Below are 18,050 nucleotides of genomic sequence, written 5' to 3'. Positions count from 1 at the left end.
CCCTCATAGGTTCTATCATATGTTCTGTCATAAATTATATCATAGATTCTAGCATAGGCTGTAGCATAGGCTCTATCATAGGTTGTAGCTTAGGCCTATGATAGGTTTTAGCATAGTTTTATGATAGCTTCTAGCATAAGACTATGATAGATTTTAGCATAGGTTTCATGATAGGCTCTTGCATAGGTCTATGATATATTTTAGCATAGGTTCTACTGCTGATGAAAAAGGTTCCAAAGGAGTGTTCATCAGAGGTTTATTGTAGGGTCAGTTGGATGTTCTAAAAAAGGTTTTAGTTGTGGCTCCATCGGAAGTTCAGAGTGTTGATTGGTCTACAGACGTCATAAGTTATATCATAGATCCTCTCATAGGTTGTAGCTTAGGTCTATGATAGGTGGTAGCATCGATTTTATTATAGGTTCTAGCATAGGTTCTATGATAGGTTTTAGTGTAGGTTTCAAGATAGGCCCTGGCATAGGGTCTATGATAGATTTTAGTATAGGTTCTACTGCTGATGAAAAAGGTTCCAAAGGAGTGTTCATCAGAGGTTTATTGTAGGGTCAGTTGGATGTTCTAAACAAGGTTTTAGTTGCGGTCCCATCAGTAATTCAGAGTATTTGATTGGTCTACAGACGTCATAAGTTATATAATAGATTCTAGCATAGGCTGTAGCATAGGTTCTATCATAGATTGTAGCTTAGGGTCTATGGTAGGTTGTAGCATATATTTTATGATAGGTTCTAGCGCAGGTTCTATGATAGATTTAGCATAGGTTTCATGATAGTCTCTGGCATATGTCTATGATAGATTTTAGTATAGGTTCTACTGCTGATGAAAAAGGTTTCAAAGGAGTGTTCATCAGAGGTTTATTGTAGGGTCAATTGAATGTTCTAAACAAGGTTTTACTTGTGGTCCCATCAGAAGTTCAGAGTGGCAATTGGTCTACAGACGTCATAAGTTATATTGTAGATTCTAGTATAGGCTGTAGCATAGGTTCTATCATAGGTTGTAGCTTAGGTCTATCATAGGTTGTAGCATAGGTCTATGATAGGTTGTAGCATAGTTTTATGATAGGTTCTAGCATAGGTTCTATGATAGATTTTAGCATAGGTTTCATGATAGGCCCTGGCATAGGTTATATGATAGATTTTAGTAAAGGTCCTACTGCTGATGAAAAAGGTTCCAAAGAAGTGTTCATCAGAGGTTTATTGTCGGGTCAGTTGGATGTTCTTAACAAGGTTTTAGTTGTGGTCCCATCAGAAGTTCAGAGTGTTTGATTGGTCTACAGACGTCATAAGTTATATCATAGATTCTAGCATAGGCTGTAGCATAGGTTCTATAATAGGTTGTAGCTTATGTTTATGATAGGTTGTAGCATAGATTTTATGATAGGTTCTAGCGTAGGTTCTATGATAGAATTTAGCATAGGTTTCATGATAGGCTCTGGCATAGGTTCTATGGTAAATTTTAATATAGGTTCTACTGCTGATGAAAAAGGTTCCAAAGGAGTGTTCATCAGAGGTTTATTGTAGGGTCAATTGAATGTTCTAAACAAGGTTTTACTTGTGATCCCATCAGAAGTTCAGAGTGGCAATTGGTCTACAGACGTCATAAGTTATATCGTAGATTCTAGTATAGGCTGTAGCATAGGTTCTATCATAGGTTGTAGCTTAGGTCTATCATAGGTTGTAGCATAGGTCTATGATAGGTTGTAGCATATATTTTATGATAGGTTCTATGATAGGTTTTAGCATAGGTTCTATGATAGATTTAGCATAGGTTTCAAGATAGGCTCTGGCATAGGTTCTATGATAGATTTTAGTTTAGGTTTTACTGCTGATGAAAAAGGTTCCAAAGGAGTGTTCATCAGAGGTTTATTGTAGGGTCAATTGGATGTTCTAAACAAGGTTTTACTTGTGGTCCCATCAGAAGTTCGGAGTGGCGATTGGTCTACAGACGTCATAACTTATATCGTAGCTTCTAGCATTGGCTGTAGCATAGGTTATATCATAGGTTGTAGCTTAGGTCTATCATAGGTTGTAGCATAGGTCTATGATAGGTTGTAGCATAGATTTTATGATAGGTTCTAGCATAGGTTCTTTGATAGGTTTTAGCATAGGTTTCATGATAGACTCTGGCATAGGTTCTATGATAGCTTTTAGTTTAGGTTCTACTGCTGATGAAAAAGGTTCCAAAGGAGTGTTCATCAGAGGTTTATTGTAGGGTCAGTTGGATGTTCTAAACAAGGTTTTACTTGTGGTCCCATCAGAAGTTCGGAGTGGCGATTGGTCTACAGACGTCATAACTTATATCGTAGCTTCTAGCATTGGCTGTAGCATAGGTTCTATCATAGGTTGTAGCTTAGGTCTATCATAGGTTGTGGCATAGGTCTATGATAGGTTGTAGCATAGTTTTTATGATAGGTTCTAGCATAGGTTCTTTGATAGGTTTTAGCATAGGTTTCATGATAGACTCTGGCATAGGTACTATGATAGCTTTTAGTTTAGGTTCTACTGCTGATGAAAAAGGTTCCAAAGGAGTGTTCATCAGAGGTTTATTGTAGGGTCAGTTGGATGTTCTAAACAAGGTTTTACTTGTGGTCCCATCAGAAGTTCGGAGTGGCGATTGGTCTACAGACGTCATAACTTATATCGTAGCTTCTAGCATTGGCTGTAGCATAGGTTCTATCATAGGTTGTAGCTTAGGTCTATCGTAGGTTGTAGCATAGGTCTATGATAGGTTGTAGCATAGATTTTATGATAGGTTCTAGCATAGGTTCTTTGATAGGTTTTAGCATAGGTTTCATGATAGACTCTGGCATAGGTTCTATGATAGCTTTTAGTTTAGGTTCTACTGCTGATGAAAAAGGTTCCAAAGGAGTGTTCATCAGAGGTTTATTGTAGGGTCAGTTGGATGTTCTAAACAAGGTTTTACTTGTGGTCCCATCAGAAGTTCGGAGTGGCGATTGGTCTACAGACGTCATAATTTATATCGTAGCTTCTAGCATTGGCTGTAGCATAGGTTCTATCATAGGTTGTAGCTTAAGTCTATCATAGGTTGTAGCATAGGTCTATGATAGGTTGTAGCATAGTTTTTATGATAGGTTCTAGCATAGGTTCTTTGATAGGTTTTAGCATAGGTTTCATGATAGACTCTGGCATAGGTTCTATGATAGCTTTTAGTTTAGGTTCTACTGCTGATTAAAAAGGTTCCAAAGGAGTGTTCATCAGAGGTTTATTGTAGGGTCAGTTGGATGTTCTAAACAAGGTTTTACTTGTGGTCCCATCAGAAGTTCAGAGTGGCAATTGGTCTACAGACGTCATAAGTTATATCGTAGATTCTAGTATAGGCTGTAGCATAGGTTCTATCATAGGTTGTAGCTTAGGTCTATCATAGGTTGTAGCATAGGTCTATGATAGGTTGTAGCATAGATTTTATGATAGGTTCTAGCATAGGTCCTTTGATAGGTTTTAGCATAGGTTTCATGATAGACACTGGCATAGGTTCTATGATAGCTTTTAGTTTAGGTTCTACTGCTGATGAAAAAGGTTCCAAAGGAGTGTTCATCAGAGGTTTATTGTAGGGTCAGTTGGATGTTCTAAACAAGGTTTTCGTTGTGGTTCCATCAGTAGTTCAGAGTGTTGATTGGTCCACAGATTTGGTTGTTGTTGTTGGTTCTGTCAGCTGTTGTATGTGTGCTAGTTTCCCATGATGCTTATTGTGCAAGAGTTCTGTTTGTGCCATCTGCGGTTCTGCAGTTCTCCTGGTGGTCCTCACACCGACGTGATCGATTCACCCGGACCTCCACTTCCTGATGCTGAGGACGCCGCATCCATGGGCGCAGGCAAGAAGTGGAGCTTTGGAGGCGGGGTGAGAAGGTCCACGTTGACGGGCGCCAACGGACGCCGTAGGAGGCAGCGCGGCCGCACGTGTTCCAGACCCCAGCACTCGCATATCGCGCCTTTAAGTGGCGCCGATGCATCAACGTCAGCGCGCTCGGGACGCGTGGCGGCTGCGGACCGAACGTTGTTGTTGCTCTTGGCGTCGGCGCGCGCGATGATGTTTCAGTCTGGAGCATTGTGGGAAGTCTCCGAGGGAGGAAGCGCGGAGGTGTGAAGTTAAGTTGACGGTGAGCCGCAGACTTTTAGAAGACAAACAGCGGGCAGGCTGCCCCCCCCCCCCCCCCCCTCCTCCTACCTCCTCCTCCTCATCTTCCTCATTATCATGGTTCTCCTCTCCTGCTGACTCAGGAGGAGGAGGAGGAGGAGGAAGAGGGATGCAGGGAGCACACACCTTACCTCCCTCCCTTCCCGGCTGTCTTGCTGCTGTGTCTTCTCTTCACTCCACAGCAGCGCTCCGCGACACACAACACAGTACCGCTGTCACTGGCCCACTACACACACACACACACACACACACACAAGACACACACACACACACACACACACTGAGCGGCATCCCTTACACAAAGCGAGAAGCCCTTGGACTGCAACGGGGGAGGTGAGTGGGAACACATTTCCGAGCCGAGCGTGTGTTTTTTGTGTGCAAAGAAAGCCATCTTCACTCCGGCACGACCGCAAAAGGCGGTGGAGACAGGAAGTGCACGGGGGACATGTGACAGGGCGGGACCAGACAAGTGGAACTCTTTTGACGGGCCCAGGCTGTCCCGGTTTGTTCTGGGGTTTCCCCGCTTGGTGGTACCATGACCGGCACACTCCCTATGACTTGTTGTGCTCCACGGGATCAGTTTAAAGCCTGGATTACGTTCCCGGGTGGTACAGCTGTGTGACAGTGCGTCGGTAGAACCTCACACTCTAACACCTTAAGAGACGGTTTTGTCCTGTCCTATCTAGGCTTTTTTCTAGTTCATGCTCAAACACTTGATAGGGCCAGACCTTCTAGTAGACTAGTTATAGGATGTATGGTCCTATCAAGTCCCGTCATCAGCTCATGCTCCAAGACTAGATAGGACAAGACATGGAAGGACTACTATATGGCTGTCCTATCTAGTCTTTTAGAATGTCTGGTCCCATCTAGTCTTTTTACTAGTTCATGCTCAAACACTAGATAAGGCCATACGTTCGAAAAGACTAGTTATAGGATGTCTGGTCCTATTTAGTCCCGTCATCAGTTCATGCTCCAAGACTAGATTGGACAAGACATATAAGGACTACTGTAAGGCTGTCCTATCTAGTCTTTTAGAATGTCTGGTCCCATCTAGTATTTTTACTAGGTCATGCTCAAACACTAGATAGGGCCATACGTTGTAAAAAACTAGATATATAATGTCTGGTCCTATCTAGTCCCGTCATCAGCTCCTGCTCCAAGACTACATAGGACTAGACATTAAAAGAGTACTGTAGGGCTGTCCTATCTAGTTTTTTAGAACGTCTGGTCCCATATAGTCTTTTTACTAGTTCATGCTCAAACACTAGATAGGGCCATACGTTGTAAAAGACAGGATCTCGAATGTCTGGTCCTATCTGGTCCCGTCATCAGCTCATGCTCCAAGACTAGATAGGACAAAACATGTAAGGACTACTTTAAGGCTGTCCTATCTGGTCTTTTAGAATGTCTGGTCCCATCTAGTCTTTTTACTAGTTCCTGCTCAAACACTAGATAAGGCCATACGTTCGAAAAGACTAGTTATAGGATGTCTGGTCCTATTTAGTCCCGTCATCAGTTCATGCTCCAAGACTAGATTGGACAAGACATATAAGGACTACTGTAAGGCTGTCCTATCTAGTCTTTTAGAATGTCTGGTCCCATCTAGTCTTTTTACTAGGTCATGCTCTAACACTAGATAGGGCCATACGTTCCAAAAAACTAGATATATAATGTCTGGTCCTATCTAGTCCCGTCATCAGCTCCTGCTCCAAGACTAGATAGGACTAGACATGAAAAGAGTACTGTAGGGCTGTCCTATGTAGTTTTTTAGAATGTCTGGTCCCATATAGTCTTTTTACTAGTTCATGCTCAAACACTAGATAGGGCCATACGTTGTAAAAGACAGGATCTCGAATGTCTGGTCCTATCTGGTCCCGTCATCAGCTCATGCTCCAAGACTAGATAGGACAAGACATGTAAGGAGTACTTTAAGGCTGTCCTATCTGGTCTTTTAGAATGTCTGGTCCCATCTAGTCTTTTTACTAGTTCATGCTCAAACATTAGATAGGGCCATACGTTCGAAAAGACTAGTTATAGGATGTCTGGTCCTATCTAGTCCCGTCATCAGCTCCTGCTCCAAGACTAGATAGGACTAGACATTAAAAGAGTACTGTAGGGCTGTCCTATCTAGTTTTTTAGAACGTCTGGTCCTGTCTAGTCTTTTTACTAGGTCATGCTCAAACACTAGAGAGGGCCATATGTTCTAAAAGACTAGATATAGATTGTCTGGTTCTATCTTGTCCTGTCATCAGCTTATGCTCCAAGACTAGTTTGGACAAGACGTGTAAGGACTAGAGCTGTCTTATCTAGTCTTTTAGAATGTCTGGTCCTATCTAGTCTTTTTACTAGGTCGTGTTCAAACACTAGGTAAGGCCTAACGTTCTAAAAGACATGATATAGAATGTCTAGTCCTATCTGGTCCCGTCATCAGCTCATGCTGCAAGACTAGATAGGAGTAGTCATTAAAGGAGTACTGTAGGGCTGTCCTATGTAGTTTTTTAGAATGTCTGGTCCATCTAGTCTTTTTACTAGTTCATGATGAAACACTAGATAGGGCCAGACGTTCTGGAAGACTAGTTATAGGATGTCTGTTCCTATCTAGTCCTGTCATCAGCTCATGCTCTAAGACTAGATAGGACTAGACATGTCAGGACTACTATAAGGCTGTCCTATCTAGTCTTTTAGAATGTCTGGTGCCATCTAGTCGTTTTACAGGTTCATGCTCAATCACTAGATAGGGCCATACGTTGTAAAAGACTAGATATAGGATGTCTGGTCCTATCTAGTTCTGTCATCAGCTCATGCCCTAAGACTAGACAGGACTAGACATGTATCGACTAGGGCTATCCTACCTAGTCTCTTAGAGTGTCTGGTCCTATGTAGTCTTTTTACTAGGTCATGTTGAAACACTAGATAGGGCCATACGTTCTAAAAAACAATATATAGGGTGTCTTGTCTTATCTAGTCCCTGTCATCAGCTCATGTTTCAAGACTAGATTGGACAAGACATGTAAGGACTACTGTAAGGCTGTCCCATCTAGTCTTTTTACCAGTTCATGCTCAAACACTAAATAGGGCCAGGCGTTCTAAAAGATTAGATTTTGGATGTCTGGTCCTATCTAATCACGTCATCAGCTCCTGCTCCAAGACTAAATAGGACTAGACATTAAAGGAGTACTGTAGGGCTGTCCTATGTAGTTTTTTAGAATGTCTGGTCCCATACAGTCCCATACAGTCTTTTTACTAGTTCATGCTCAAACAGTAATTAGGGTCATACGTTCTAAAAGACTAGTTACAGATTGTCTGGTCCGGTCATCAGCTCATGCTTCAAGACTAGATAGGACTAGACATGTAAGGACTACTGTAGGACTGTCCTATCTAGTCTTTTAGAATGACTGTCCCATCTAGTCTTTTTACTAGTTCATGCTCAAACACTAGATAGGGCCAGGCATCCTAGAAGACTAGTTATAGGATGTCTGGTCCTACCTAGTCCCGTCATCAATTCAGAATGTCTGGGCCTATCTATTTTTTTCTTCAGTTCACACTCAAAGACTAGGTAAGCCTAGAAATTTTAGGACTAAAGCTGTCCTATCAAGTTCATCAGTTTATGCTCCCAGACTAAATAGGACAAGACATCTAAGGACTACAGCTGTCTTATCTGGTATTTTAGAATGTCTTGTTCTATGTCTTCCTTTTATCCGCTCATACCGAAAGACTAGATAGGAATAGACATTTTAGGACTATAGCTGTCCTATCTAGTCTTTTAGAAACTCTGGGTCTATCTAGTCTTTTCATTAGTTCACACCAAAAGACAAGGTAGGCCCAGACTTGTTAGGACTCGAGCTGTCCTGTCAAGTTAATCAGCTCATGCTAAAAAATAAGATATGACAAGGCATGTAATGTCAATAGCTGTCCTATCTAGTCCTTTAGAATGTCTGGGCCTATCTAGTCTTGTATTCAATTCATACTCAAATACTGAAGAGGACTTGGAATGTCTTGTCCTATCTAGTCTTTTCTTCAGTTCATACGGAAAGACTATATAGGACTAGACATTTTAGGACTCGAGCTGTCCTGTCAAGTTAATCAGCTCATGCTAAAAAAAACCTAAATATGACAAGGCATGTAATGTCAATAGCTGTCCTAACTAGTCTTTTAGAATGTCTGGGCCTATCTATTTTTTTCTTCAGTTCACACTCAAAGACTAGGTAAGCCTAGAAATTTTAGGACTAAAGCTGTCCTATCAAGTTCATCAGTTTATGCTCCCAGACTAAATAGGACAAGACATCTAAGGACTGCAGCTGTCTTATCTGGTATTTTAGAATGTCTTGTTCTATGTCTTCCTTTTATCCGCTCATACCGAAAGACTAGATAGGAATAGACATTTTAGGACTATAGCTGTCCTATCTAGTCTTTTAGAAACTCTGGGTCTATCTAGTCTTTTCATTAGTTCACACCAAGGTAGGCCCAGACATGTTAGGACTCGAGCTGTCCTGTCAAGTTAATCAGCTCATGCTAAAAAATAAGATATGACAAAGCATGTAATGTCAATAGCTGTCCTATCTAGTCCTTTAGAATGTCTGGGCCTATCTAGTCTTGTATTCAATTCATACTCAAATACTAGAGAGGACTAGGAATGTCTTGTCCTATCTAGTCTTTCCTTCAGTTCATACGGAAAGACTTAATAGGACTAGACATTTTAGGACTCGAGCTGTCCTGTCAAGTTAATCAGCTCATGCTAAAAAAACATATTTGACAAGGCATGTAATGTCAATAGCTGTCTTATCTAGTCTTTTAGAATGTCTGGGCCTATCTAGTTTTTTCTTCAGTTCACACTCAAAGACTATGTAAGCCTAGAAATTTTAGGACCAAAGCTGTCCTATCAAGTTCATCAGTTTATGCTCCCAGACTAAATAGGACAAGACATCTAAGGACTACAGCTGTCTTATCTAGTATTTTTGAATGACTTGTTCTATTTAGTCTTTTCATCCGTTCATACCGAAAGACTAGATAGGACTAGACATTTTAGGACTATAGCTGTCCTATCTAGTCTTTTAGAAACTCTGGGTCTATCTAGTCTTTTCATTAGTTCACACCAAAAGACAAGGTAGGCCCAGACATGTTAGGACTCGAGCTGTCCTGTCAAGTTAATCAGTGGCCTAGTGGTTAGAGTGTACGCCCTGAGATCGGTAGGTTGTGAGTTCAAACCCCGGCCGAGTCATACCAAAGACTATAAAAAAATGGGACCCATTACCTCCCTGCTTGGCACTCAGCATCAAGGGTTGGAATTGGGGGTTAAATCACCAAAATGATTCCCGGGCGCGGCACCGCTGCTGCCCACTGCTCCCCTCACCTCCCAGGGGGTGAACAAGGGGATGGGTCAAATGCAGAGGACACATTTCACCACACCTAGTGTGTGTGTGACAATCATTGGTACTTTAACTTTAACTTTAACTTAATCAGCTCATGCTAAAAAATAAGATATGACAAGGCATGTAATGTCAATAGCTGTCCTATCTAGTCCTTTAGAATGTCTGGGCCTATCTAGTCTTGTATTCAATTCATACTCAAATACTTGCGAGGACTAGGAATGTCTTGTCCTATCTAGTCTTTCCTTCAGTTCATACGGAAAGACTATATAGGACTAGACATTTTAGGACTCGAGCTGTCCTGTCAAGTTAATCAGCGCATGCTAAAAAAACATATTTGACAAGGCATGTAATGTCAATAGCTGTCTTATCTAGTCTTTTAGAATGTCTGGGCCTATCTAGTCTTTTCTTCAGTTCACACTCAAAGACTAGGTAAGCCTAGAAATCTTAGGACTAAAGCTGTCCTATCAAGTTCATCAGTTTATGCTCCCAGACTAAATAGGACAAGACATCTAAGGACTACAGCTGTCTTATCTAGTATTTTAGAATGTCTTGTTCTATGTCTTCCTTTTATCCGCTCATACCGAAAGACTAGATAGGAATAGACATTTTAGGACTATAGCTGTCCTATCTAGTCTTTTAGAAACTCTGGGTCTATCTAGTCTTTTCATTAGTTCACACCAAGGTAGGCCCAGACAGGACTTGAGCTGTCCTGTCAAGTTAATCAGCTCATGCTAAAAAATAAGATATGACAAGGCATGTAATGTCAATAGCTGTCCTATCTAGTCCTTTAGAATGTCTGGGCCTATCTAGTCTTGTATTCAATTCATACTCAAATACTTGCGAGGACTAGAAATGTCTTGTCCTATCTAGTCTTTCCTTCAGTTCACCTGGAAAAACTATATAGGACTAGACATTTTAGGACTCGAGCTGTCCTGTCAAGTTAATCAGCTGTCCCAAGCGCCAACCGACACAACTCTCCTTGACCCTCTGCGTTGCGTAATAGCGGCTGCTAGCCAATCATGAGCCGCCATGTTCGGAGCTGCCCTATTGCGCAAGAGTAAACTTTCACTTTCAATTTGATTTGTTTGCCGACCTGCGAAACCTCAACTAACTTGTGTGTTTAGTCGGAAAACACGCAGCTCGATGGACCCGAGTTCTGCTTGTCCACCGACCTCATGTGGCCTTCCCGTACTTGCGTTGCTACCATGCTAACAACGTCGGGCCGCCATGTTAACCGCGGCGATGGCGAGTGGCGTGACATGTTAGCAACATGCTATCACACCTGTTAATGTTTTACATGCCTTGTGATTTTGTCAACACGTTCCAATAACTACGCAACAGGTGAGGAGAGCTCGGTTCTGGTCCAGACTCCCACGGAACAGTCCGTTGTGTGTGTGCGTGTGTGTGTGCGTGTGTGTGTGTGTGTGCGTGTGTGTCTGCCAGCGCTACAATAACAAGACAGCGAGGGGCCCCTGGGAGCCGTCAGGGTGGGGAAGGCACAGGGGTGAGGGAGGGGGGAGACAGCGAGGACGAGGGGACTGTTTACTTAAGTCTTCCATAGCGGAGCGGCCCGGCTGGCCTGGGAGCAGGACTGAGGAGACGGATCCAAAGTGTGTGTGTGTGTGTGTGTTTTTCTGTCTGTGTGGGGACATTGTCATGAAGGAGGAAAGCAAGGAAAATGTGGACTTAGTGTGGTTCTGGACTTGTCTCTAAGTGGAATAGAAGTGTTTCTGTCACACTATAGAAATATTAAAGTGTGTGTGTATGACTGCGTGTTTGTGTTTGTGTGTATGACTGTGTGTGTGTTTGTGTGTCCATGTGGGGACATTGTAATAAAGGAGGAACGCAAAGAAAAAGTGGACTTATTGAGGTTCCGGTCTTGTCTCCATGTGGAACTTTAGTGTTTCCGTCACTCTTTTGAAACATTAAAGTGTGTGTGTGTGTGTGTGTGTGTGTGTGTGTGTGTGTGTGTGTGTGTGTGTGTGTGTGTGTGTGTGTGTGTGTGTGTGTGTGTGTGTGTGTGTGTGTGTGTGTGTGTGTGTGTGTGTGTTTGTTTTATAGAGACATACTGTAATAACTTGAAGTAAATAAAAAATAATTGAAAGCAGTCTTTTTCTCACATTATTGCAATATTTCCCGTAAAATTATTACTTTTTAATGTAAATTATTACTTTTTTATGTAAAATTATCATTACTTTTTTAATGTAAAATTATTACTTTTTTATGTGAAATTATTACTTTTTTTTGTAAAATTATTACTTTTTTAATGCAAAATGGTGACATTTGTCGTATAAAATTAAGACTTGTATCGCAATATTGCCAATTTTTTTGTTGTTCTTGTAAAATTGTGAATTTTTTTTAGTAAAATTACGAATTTTGTCAGACCAGGTAAAATTCTGATTATTATTTAAACATTGCCAAGATGTTAAAGTTTTCTTATAAAATTGTGACTTTTGTCAAGTAAAATTATGACTTTTCATAAAATTGCCAAAATGTAAAGCTTTTTCCCTGTAAAATTGCGTCTGATATTGAGTAAAATTCCAACTTTTGTCATGATATTGCACAAATGTTCTGTTTTTCTTGTAAAATCTTGACTGGCGTTGAGTAAAATTACGATTTTTATCATAATACTAGAGGTAGGCATTTTTCGGAGGTCTCAAGAAGGTAACAAATACAAGAATGTGTGTGTGTGTGTGGGTGTGTGTGTGTGTGTGTGTGTGTGTGTGTGTGTGTGTGTGTGTGTGTGTGTGTGTGTGTGTGTGTGTGTGTGTGTTTTTGTGTCCGTGTGGGGACATTGTAATGAAGGATGAAAGCAACGAAAAAGTGGACTTATCATGGTTCTGGACTTGTCTCCACGTGGAACTTTAGTGTTTCTGTCACACTTTTGAAACATTAAAGTGTGTGTGTGTGTGGGGGGGGGTCATTGTACAAAACCGCTGAAGTCGGCACGTTGTGTAAATGGTAAATAAAAACAAAATACAATGATTTGCAAATCCTTTTCAACTTATATTCAATTGAATAGACTGCAAAGACAAGATATTTAATGTTCAAACTGGAAAACTTTGTTATTTTTTGCAAATATTAGCTCATTTGGAATTTGATGCCTGCAACATGTTTCAAAAAAGCTGGCACAAGTGGCAAAAAAGTTGAGGAATGCTCATCAAACACTTATTTGGAACATCCCACAGGTGAACAGGCTCATTGGGAACAGGTGGGTACCATGATTGGGTATAAAAGCAGCTTCCGTGAAATGCTCAGTCATTCACAAACAAGGATGGGGCGAGGGTCACCACTTTGTGGACAAATGCGTGAGAAAATTGTCCAACAGTTTAAGAACAACATTTCTCAACCAGCTATTGCAAGGAATTTAGGGATTTCACCATCTACGGTCCGTAATATCATCAAAAGGTTCAGAGAATCTGGAAAAAACACTGCACATAAGCGATGATATTACGGACCTTGGATCCGTCAGGCGGTACTGCATCACAAAGCGGCATCAGTGTGTAAAGGATATCACCACATGGGCTCAGGAACACTTCAGAGAATCACTGTCAGTAACTACAGTTGGTCGCTACATCTGTAAGTGCAAGTTAAAACTCTACTATGCAAAGCCAAAGGCATTTATCAACAACACCCAGAAACGCTTCGCTGGGCACAAGCTCATTTAAGATGGACTGATGCAAAGTGTAAAAGTGTTCTGTGGTCTGACGAGTCCACATTTCAAATAGTTTTTGGAAACTGTGGATGTTGTGTCCTCCGGACCAAAGAGGAAAAGAACCATCCGGACTGTTCTAGGCGCAAAGTGTAAAAGCCAGCATGTGTGATGGTATGGGGGTGTATTAGTGCACAAGACATGGGTAACTTACACATCTGTGAAGGCACCATTAATGCTGAATGGTACATACAGGTTTTGGAGCATCCAAGCAACGCTATCATGGACGCCCCTGCTTATCTCAGCAAGACAATGCCAAGCCACATGTTAAAACAACGTGGCTTCGTAGTAAAAGAGTGCGGGTACTAGACTGGCCTGCCTGTAGTCCAGACTTGTCTCCTGTGTGGTGCAATATAGAGCCTAAAATACCACAACGGAGCCCCGGACTGTTGAACAACTTAAGCTGTACATCAAGCAAGAATGGGAAAGAATTCCACTTGAAAAATGTGTCTCCTCAGTTCCCAAACGTTTACTGAGTGTTGTTAAAAGGAAAGGCCATGTAGCACAGTGGTAAAAATGCGCCTGCTCCAACTTTTTTGCAATGTGTTGCTGCCATTAAATTCTAAGTTAATGATTATTTGCAAAAAATAACAACGTTTTCCAGTTCCAACGTTAAATATCTTGTCTTTGCAGTCTATTCAATTGAATATAAGTTGAAAGGGATTTGCAAATCATTGCATTCTGTTTTTATTTACCATTTACACAACGCGACAACTTCACTGCTTTTGGCTTTTGTAATGAAGGAGGAAAGCAAAGAAAAAGTGGACATATTGCGGTTCTGGACTTGTCTCCATGTGGAACTTTAGTGTTTCTGTCACACTATCGAAACGTTAAAGTGTGTGTGTGTGTGTGTGTGTGTGTGTGTGTGTGTGTGTGTGTGTGTGTGTGTGTGTTTTGTGTGTGTGTGTGTGTGTGTGTGTGTGTGTGTGTGTGTGTGTGTGTGTGTGTGTGTGTGTGTGTGTGTGTGTGTGTGTGTGTGTGTGTGTTAGCATAATGAAGTCCAGGTGCTGCTCTGCTTTAAGGCACCTGTCACTAATATTTAGTGCCAGAGAAAAGCAGACTGCAAACAGCAGACGAGCTCTTTGCTTGTTTTAACGAGGCTGACGAACCCAACCTGAGGACGTGTGTGTGTGTGTGTGTGTGTGTGTGTGTGTGTGTGTGTGTGTGTGTGTGTGTGTGTGTGTGTGTGTGTGTGTGTGTGTGTGTGTGTGTGTGTGTGTGTGTGTGTGTTTTGTCGGTTAGTTATGGATCGCTAACACACCTCCATGCTAGCAGACACCTGTGTCCATAAAGCCAATGAAGCGTCCACAAAACCAGCATGGATGTGATGATCCATAAATCAATGGAGTGTAATACTGGTCTGCAACCAGCAGAGGCGCCGTCGAGTCTGTCTCAACTGTTTTGCTGTCCAAAGAAGCCCCGTCATGGCAACGGTTTTGTCGTGGCTCACGTCACCGCGACAGAGACGGAATGCAGAACCTGCTGTGGTTCTGCGGTGGAGGCCCGTCTGGACCCAGACAAAGACCTCCCTGTGTCAGCTAGGTGGAAACTTACCTTCGTTCTTCCAAGAAACGTACGAGGCCGTCGGGTGTGGCGTCTGGTTCTGGTGCCAACGGGGTGGTTTGCCATCACCTGATTGGCTGCAAACAACAACAAGAGGCCAAGATGGCCGCTCGGGTTTTAAGTCCGACAGACAAGGACTGTTTCGGGGACTGGAGGGAAAAAACTAAACCGATCCGATTGGTTCTCAAACTCTTCTCACCGAGTACCACCTCAGAAAAAAACTTGGCTCTCCAAGTACCACCTACAGTAGCGCAGTAGGCCTAAGTATTCATCAAAAACAAGACAGAGGTTTTATTTAACAGGTATATTTCATATATTTGGCCACTGTAACATTACGCACAGTTTGAACAGTAACACTGTGTTTTGAATATAGGAAAATAAAACACTGTACTTTCATCAAGGGATTCTTTGGCGTACCACTAGATCAGGGGTGTCAAACTCAAATACCTGCCATCTTTTCTTGGATGCTAGTTCATTAATGTCGGGGCTCAGGCTTTGAGCTGAGGCAACCTTCATTATCTTCATTATATCTCGTAGTCCACCCGGACCACAATCTTGGGGGCGTGCTTTAAAGGCACTGCCTTTAACGTCCTCTATGAGCTGTCGTCACGTCCGCTTTTCATCCATTCTAACAACGTGCCGACCCAGTCACAAGATATGTGCGGCTTCTGTACGCACACACACGTGAATACAACGCATACTTAATCAATAGCAATACAGGTCACACTGAGGGTTGTGGTATAAACAACTTTAACACTGTTAGAAATATACGCCACACTGTGAACCCACACCAAACAAGAATGACAAACACATTTCAGGAGAACATCCGTACCGTAACACAACATAAACACAACAGAACAAATACCCGGAATCCCATGCAGCGTCCCGGAAGAGTTAGTGCTGCAAAGGATTCTGGGTATTTGTTCTGTTGTGTTACGGTGCGGATGTTCTCCCGAAATGTGTTTGTCATTCTTGTTTGGTGTGGTTTCACAGTGTGGCGCATATTTCTAACAGTGTTAAAGTTGTTTATACGGTCACCCCCTGGCGGGCCAGCTCTAGTGTTAATTTAATATCGCCTCAAGGGCCAAGTGAAATTTTGACAGAGTTTGACACCCATGCACTAGATGGAGCCGAGTTTGAGAGTCACCGAAGTAGGAAAACCCCGCCACTGAAAGTCTGTAAGAAAGGAAAAAAAACAGCAGAGCACTAAGAGACAGGAAGTAACACAATAAAAGCGTAGTGGGATGCTCTGAGACAGGAAGTCACACAATAAGAGCATGGTGGGATGCAGTCCATGACAGATATGATCATAGATTATGAACATGCCTGCAGAACTTCATCACTTCATGCTCCAATACTAGATAGGACAAGTCATGTAAGGACTAAAGCTGTCCTATTTAGTGGTTTAGCATTTCTTGTCCTATCTAGTCTTTTCATTTGTTCACGCTCAAAAACGAGATAGACAGGACATGTAAGGACTAGAGCTGTCCTATCTAGTCTTTTAGAATGTAGACTTGTAGACTAGATAGGACACCTTTAGTCCTGTGTAATCTCAAGCATGGACTGGTGACAAGACTAGCTGGGACTACAGCTGTCCTATCTAGTCTTTGAGCATGATCTAATGAACCCTGTACGGATGAGAGGCAGAACATTTTCCTAGAAAACTGAACAGTCCAGTTGCTTCATCATTTCCTTTTTAAAGGCTAGATAGGACAGCTCTAGTCCTATGTAATCTCAAGCATTAACTGGTGACAAAACCACCTGGGACTACAGCTGTCCTATCTAGTCTTTGAACATGATCTAATGAACCCTGTTCGGATGAGAGGCAGAACATCTTCCAAGTCAACTGAACAGTCCAGTTGCTTCATCATTTCCTGTTTAAAGACTAGACAGGACAGTTCTAGTCCTTAGAGGTCTAGTCTTAGTCCTCAGTGGTCCCTCCATTACATGTTCAGTCCTATCTAGCTTTTAGGCAGGACAGCAATATTCCTTAAATGTCTTGTCCTATCTCATCTTTTCATCAGTTCATGCTTGTAGACTAGATAGGACAGCTTTAGTCCCATGTAATCTCAAGCATGAACTGGTGACAAAACCAGATGGGACTACAGCTGTCCTATCTAATCTTTGAGCATGGTCTAATGAACCCTGTACGGAAGAGAGGCAGAACATCTTCTAAGACAACTGAACAGTCCAGTTGCTTGACCGTTTCCTGTTTAAAGACTAGGTAGGACAGTCCTAGTTCTTAGAGGTCTAGTCTTTGTCCTCAGTGGTCTCACCATTACATGTTTAGTCCTGATCTAGTTTTTAGACAGGACAGCAATAGTTCTTAATGGACTTGTCCTATCTCGTCTTTTCGTCAGTTCATGCTTGTAGACTATATAGGACAGCTCTAGTTCTATGTAATCTCAAGCATGAACTGGTGACAAGACCATATGGGACTACATCTGTCCTATCTAGTCTTTGAGCATGATCTAATGAACCCTGTTCGGAAGAGAGACAGAACATCTTCCAAGACAACTGAACAGTCAAGTTGCTTCGTCATTTCCTGTTTAAAGACTATATAGGACAGCTGTAGTCCTATGTAATCTCAAGCATGAACTGGTGACAAGACCAGATGGGACTGCAGCTGTCCTATCTAGTCTTTGAGCATGATTTAATGAACCCTGTATGGAAGAGAGGCAGAACATATTTTAAAACAACTGAACAGTCCAGTTGCTTCATCATTTCCTGTTTAAAGACTATATAGGACAGCTGTAGTCCTATGTAATCTCAAGCATGAATTGAAGACAAGACCAGATGGAACCACAGCTGTCCTATCTAGTCTTTGAGCATGATCTAATTAACCCTGTATGGAAGAGAGGCAGAACATCTTCTAAGACAACTGAACAGTCCAGTTGCTTCATCATTTCCTGTTTAAAGACTATATAGGACAGCTGTAGTCCTATGTAATCTCAAGCATGAACCTGTGACAAGACCAGGTGGGACTACAGCTGTCCTATCTAGTCTTTGAGCATGATCTAATTAACCCTGTACGGAGGAGATGCAGAACATCTTCCAAGACAACTGAACAGTCCAGTTGCTTCATCATTTCCTGTTTAAAGACTATATAGGACAGCTGTAGTCCTATGTAATCTCAAGCATGAACCTGTTACAATACCAGGTGGGACTACAGCTGTCCTATCTAGTCTTTGAGCATGATCTAACTATCCCTGTACGGATGAAAGGCAGAAGATCTTCCA

At 42.0% G+C, this 18,050-nt stretch overlaps 1 protein-coding gene across 2 annotated transcripts in view; it reads left to right on the top strand.

Moving 5' to 3' along the window:
• Positions 1-18,050, top strand: part of adamtsl2 (ADAMTS-like 2) — a 64,678-nt gene that overhangs the window by 33,241 nt on the left and 13,387 nt on the right. The window contains exon 1 of one of the 2 annotated variants that reach the window (XM_062025178.1): positions 4,461-4,500. The exons of the other annotated variant lie outside the window; for it this stretch is intronic. The gene's annotated coding sequence lies outside the window, so the exon portion shown is untranslated. Of the gene's footprint in view, positions 1-4,460; positions 4,501-18,050 lie in introns of those variants that run through there. 2 annotated transcript variants of the gene reach the window in all.

The sequence above is a fragment of the Entelurus aequoreus genome, linkage group LG17 (genome assembly GCF_033978785.1).
Source record: "Entelurus aequoreus isolate RoL-2023_Sb linkage group LG17, RoL_Eaeq_v1.1, whole genome shotgun sequence".
Lineage (NCBI taxonomy): Eukaryota > Metazoa > Chordata > Actinopteri > Syngnathiformes > Syngnathidae > Entelurus > Entelurus aequoreus.
The sequence above is the reverse complement of the archived record's forward strand: the minus strand, read 5'-3'. Positions and strand labels throughout refer to the sequence as shown.